This window comes from Perissodus microlepis, chromosome 3 (assembly GCF_051167445.1).
Source record: "Perissodus microlepis isolate ML-2025 ecotype Zambia chromosome 3, ASM5116744v1, whole genome shotgun sequence".
Classification (NCBI taxonomy): domain Eukaryota; kingdom Metazoa; phylum Chordata; class Actinopteri; order Cichliformes; family Cichlidae; genus Perissodus; species Perissodus microlepis.
Window position 1 is genome coordinate 5,873,464 of NC_140463.1, and position 6,000 is coordinate 5,879,463.

Genomic DNA, 6,000 nt, shown 5'->3' on the forward strand with positions numbered 1-6,000 from the left:
TCCCACTGCATATTCTATTCGAAAACAGTCAAAGCAACAAATAAAACATTAATAAAGGCATCACATGAAATGTAAGGAACAGAGATGTACAACTCCAAAACTAATCAAAATTATGATCCACCACATACTCCCCCTCAGAATAGATGTTGTCCTCAACATCCAAATTTTTAACATTTAGCACAAACGTGGAGTTATGACCATTAATATCACCAAAACCACATACAATAAACCATTGCATACTATAACCATTTCTTGTACCTTATATGTACTCTACAAAAATAGTTTCACAAGCTGGAACTCTTTTCATACATTCTTTAGTGTGGGTTATTACCCGAAGTCTTTCAGTGTTCTCATACAGTCTGTATGAATTACAGTGTCCATGCAGTTACATTAACACAGTCTGCTGCTGGCTTGAGAACAAAGTCCTTTTAGTGTAGCTTGTCAAAGCAGTCACTCTCTCCTTTGACCAATGTCCATGAGAGTGATATAAGTGGCCGTAGCCATGTGGTGTGCTTTGGATGCGTGTGTTAAGCTGCAAGCACAATATGAATCAATTCAACGTCCAAAAGTCACTTTGAATATGAATTCTGTGTTAAACAGTCCATTTACTTGTGGTTGGTGTGGAGTGTAAGTACATTGTCTCTGTTCAGTAATGTGTTTCGTGTGTGATCACAATGTTTCTTTTCACTCAAGTCCATACAGTTATCAGTGGCAGTATGCCTGAACAGTCCGTGGAACCATGAAGTGTGTATGATGTGATGGTGTTCTCAGGTTATAACAAGCTGGTGAACCAAGCCGATCATATGTGAAGATGTTTGGTGGTTTGCGCTCTCTACTCGGTCGCTGATGCTCTTGCTCACTGGTCCTGCTGTGTTTGTCTGGAACAGGTGCAGGAACAGGTTCCTCCACTGATGGTTCCTCGACATAATTTTCCTCTTGGTCGGGTAGTTGTTCACATTGGTTCAGTACTTCATGTTCATTCTCTGGCTCAGATGACATGTTTTCCACTGTTTGAAAGTGTTTGGCTGGTTCATCAGTGCTCATAGGATTCAGTGTCTGAGGGTAAAGTTGCTCAAATGGCTGCTGAGATGACACTGGATAGTACTCATCATCGTCATCCTCTTCCTCAGCTTGTTCCACTTCCTCACTTGTCTCCACAGCTCTTTTTCTTGTTCGTGGTCGCACTTCAGTTTCAACAGGCAGATGGTCACATGGCAGAAGAAGATTGCGATGCAATATCCTTGATCTCCCTTTTGCTTTCTCAGGTCTGAGATCATAAACTGGGATATCTCTGCTGACCTGACGAACGACTGTGTGAACCACATCCACCCAGTGGTTCCTCAGCTTGCCTGGACCTCCTCGAGGTGTCATGTTCCTTATTAAAACACGATCACCTGGCTGTAATACTGAGCTCTTCACCTTGCTGTCATAATGTCTTTTACTTCTTACAGCTGCTTTATGAGCGTTTTCTCTGGTGATCTTATATGCTTCTTCCATGCCTTGTTTCCATTTTACCATGTAGTCATGATGATTGCCATCTCCTTGTTCTGAGGTCAAGCTGAACAGCATGTCGATTGGCAATCGTGGGGAGCGTCCGTATAACAAGTAAAAAGGGGAAAATCCAGTTACCTCGCTGCGGGTACAATTATAGGCATAAATCAGTTTGTTAAGCGAGTCCTTCCAGTTAGTTTTCTGACTCTCTGAGAGTGTTTTCAGCATCTGGAGTAGTGTGCTATTAAACCGCTCCACTTGTCCATTCCCTTGGGGATGGTAGGGAGTAGTCCTGGACCCAGCAACTCCACAGTAGTTTTTTAGTTGTGCAAACAGAAGATTTTCAAATTCAGCACCTTGATCATGATGTATTCGTGCTGGAAAGCCAAATCTTAAAGCATAGTCATTAAAGATTTTGTCTGCAGCCGTTTTACCTGATTTGGAAGTTGTGGCATACGCTTGGGCGAAGCGTGTGAAATGGTCAATGACTACAAGGATGTATTCATAACCCCCTTTGCACTTGTCAAGGTGCAGGAAATCAATTGAGACAAGTTCAAATGGTTGAGTAGTGACAATATTAGTCAGTGGTGCTCTGCTCTCATGACAAGGCTTCTTCTGTTTTATGCAAACACACCTCTGGTCACATAATCCTCTACTTCCCGTTGCATATAGGGCCAGTAAAACCGGTCCCGTATCAGTGACAATGTTCTCTCTACACCTTGATGGCCCATTTCATCATGTAGCTCCTTTAGTACAGTACTTTTGTGTATTTCTGGTAGGACCAACTGTTTTCTGTTTGCTGTTTTTCTGTGCAAGATCCCGTTCTCATCCATCTCCAATTTGTCCCACTCCCTCTGGAGACATATGACCTGTGGGCTGAGTTGTCTTAGTTCGGAACGTGATGGTTTTTCCTGTGTTAGTTTACACTGAATTACAGGTCCATTAGTCGGATCACTTCTCTGGTCCTGTTTGATCTGGCCTTTTATCAGTGGAATGATGGAAACATCTGTGGCCATGGCTGAACACCTGACTGAGACACCCATGGACCATGACACATTGGAGTCATCCTGCCTTTCCACTGCCTGTGTGGTTGCTCCAATTACATCGTATGCCATTTCCTCTGTGCATTCATTCATAAACGTTTCCATGTCTACCGGCATCCTGGAGAGGCTGTCTGCGTCCACATTTTCTTTACCAGGGCGATATTTAATTGTGAAGTGAAAATCTGCCAGTTCTGCTACCCATCGACACCCTGTTGCATTCAGTTTGGCAGTGGACAGTACATAGGTAAGTGGATTATTGTCGGTGTACACGGTGAAGAATGGTGCATAATATAGGTAATCACGGAATTTTTCTGTGATAGCCCACTTGAGAGCAAGAAACTCTAACTTGCTTGAATGCAGATGGTAATTCTTCTCAGCTGCAGTTAAAGTGCGGGAACCATAAGCAATCACACGAAGCTTTCCATTCTGCTTTTGGTACAACACGGCACCTAATCCCTGGCTTGACGCATCAGTGTGAAGGGTGAATGGCTGTGAAAATTCTGGAAAGCCTAGAACAGGGGGCTGAGTTAGACAGTCTATCAGCTGCTCTAGTGCTAACTGGTGCATGTCGGTCCACTCAATAGGTGTGCTCGAAGGGACACTACACCTGTTTCGCTTTGTTTGCCACTTTAATCTTGTGTTTCGCTGGGTCTCAGCATCTGCAGGTCCCTTGAGCAAGTCATACAGAGGATTTGCAATTCTGGCAAAATCCTTGATGTATTGTCTGTAATAACTTAGTAGGGCCAACATTGCTCTTAGTTCACCAACAGTACCTGGCCGTTTGTTTTTCAAAGCTGTTACAGCAGCAGTGTCTGCGGGGTCTATCCTGCTTCCCTCTGCTGACACAATCCTGCCAAGGTACCTCACTTCTGTCCTAAACAGGTCACACTTCCTTGGTTTGAGTTTGATTCCGTACTCCCTGAGTCGGCGCAGCACTTTCCTGACATCCTCAACATGATCCTCAAACGTTCTGCTAAAGACAAGGACATCATCGAGGTAAGGCACACATATTTCATCCCTTAACCCTTCTAAGCACTCCTCCATGCAGCGTTGAAATGCTGCCGGAGCATTCATCAGTCCAAATGGGATTCTGACCCACTCATACAGGCCCCAGGGGCTGTTAGGTGTTTACTGTCTTTGCCCATGAACCCCTGGTGGTATGCTTTACCCTGGTCCAGTAGAGAAAAGAGAGTGTTGCCACCTAAGTTGTCCATGATGTCTTGTACTCTGGGAATGGGGTGGCGGTCTGGGTGAGTCTTCCTATTCAGCTCTCGGTAGTCAATACACAAGCGCAGTGTACCATCTTTTTTTCTCACACAGACTACCAGAGAGGAGTAAGATGAGTTAGGTTTTTCCACCCACCCCTGAGCTATTAGGTCCTGTAGGTAGTTTTTCATTTCCTGATACAAGGGTTTTGGTACAGAGAGATAAGTCTGTGTGACTGGCTCATTATCTTTCAATGAAATGTTCATTTGCAAGTTTTCAACACAGCCTATGTCATCATCAGATTTAGAGAATGACTCTGATTCTTCTCTTAGCATCTGACTAACAGCTTGTCTCTGGTGGTCATTCAGGTGAGTCAAGTCGACAGGTGGGTCCCATTGTTCACTTTTAGGTGTGTTCTCACCTGAGCTCTTAGCCTGGATGGGACGGACTGATGCAGTAGGGAGGCAGTCAGTTTTGAATACATTAGCAGGATATATTGATGCAACAGACTGCACAGTTCCAATAACAGTCCTACTTGGCAGTATGATGTCATGGCTAGTGGGATTTTGTACACTAATGACAATTTTTGGTGTCATACCAGTCTTTACTAAAACAAGGGTATCACAGAACTCGAGTCCTTCAGGCCGCTGTGGGTTCTCATGAGGCTCGAAGATCAGGGTTCTATCTTCTTTGAAAGGTGGGGCTTGCACTTGACACTCAATTTGGATGGAGCTGTGTTTAGGCACTTCAACTCTCTCATTTGTTGTTCTTACACTGTGCTCACATGGCTGTCCCACTGTCACTGCATTAACAAAAGCTCTTGCCCTACTCTTTCTGAGGTGAGGAAAAGCTACTTTTACTGTTTTCATGAGTTTCTCTTTATTCTTATTGTTTGTCGTATCCTGTACTCTGTTTGCAACTAGGTGTGAAATCACATTGAAGCCAATTATGGGGCATGACTCTTGGTTACCTTTTAATACTAACACAGGTATTAGCAGATCTTCATCATTAGCAGTAAGTCTGAAGCTTACCTCGAGCCAACCAATATATGGTATTTCCGTCCCATTGGCTGCTTCAAGTTGCAGTGGTTCAAGTGGGTCTACTAGTTCTGCTATATCTCTTAGTTGGACATCAGGCAAATGGGTCTGTTTCCAGGCCATATCTACAGCACAAATTTGTGAACCTGTGTCCCAAAGTGCCTGGATTCTTTGGTTGTGCAGAAAGCACTGAATGAGACATTTCTCTCCTACCAGCTCTTTTACAGTAGGCGTCTTCACTGGATTACTTCTTTTCCTACACTTTGGTTTGCAACTTGACTGTATTTCCTGTTTCTTAATAGATGAACATGTATATGGCTTACAGTACCTTTTGTGCACAGACCAGTGTGTCTCTTGACAGTCTTTTGAGCAGTACAATGTTATTTTACAAACAGAACAACATTTTAACTTCATACTCTCTTCCTTTCCCTCACAGTTAGCACAATATTGGGACTTTTCAGTGCTGTCGGTTGCCCCATGTCCCGTGGGAGCAACCCCCCTTAGTTTAAAGGGCTCCCTTTATTTGATTTGGTCAGTCTAGGTGCTTTACAACCTGCACGGAAATGCTCACTACTCCCACACCTAAAACAATGCTGGCAATATGCCTCACCTGCCTGCACACATGCAAAACATCTGGGACGGTGACTTGGTGAGGGATAATATCGCTGTGGTGCGAATCTTTGTTGAAACTGTGCCGTCCCATGCACATGCCCAGGTCCATGTGCTGGGTGGTATTCCTGTGCTGCTGCAGGAGGGTGCTGGTGGTAAAATGGCATGCAGTTTTGTTCAGCCTTAATGGGGGTGCTGAGGTGCTGGGGTTGTCTTTTGAATGGTTTCTCTGATTTGGGAAACTTCAGCCCTCAAGTCTTTCAGCAGCACCATGTCAGCACGCATTTCCTTTATTTCTGTTAGAAGATCAGGGGGTAGAGGGGCTGGTTTCTCTTGAGCTGTGCTTCTCTTTCCCACTGGGGAATCATTAGACTGGACAGTATTTACAGCTGTTACTCGTGATGGAGCGGCATGTTTCTTTTTGTCCTGTCTTTCCTTTTCATTTGCGACTGCAATATCTACCTTCTCGAGCAACAACTCATCTGAAGTATTTGTTTGCAGGAGGTAAGGTTGCAGGTCACTTTTAATATTGTCATTCTGAAGACCAGTCAGGACAGTATGCATGAAAAGGCTCTGGACTAGTGCTGGATCATACTTTAGACTGGACTCAACCT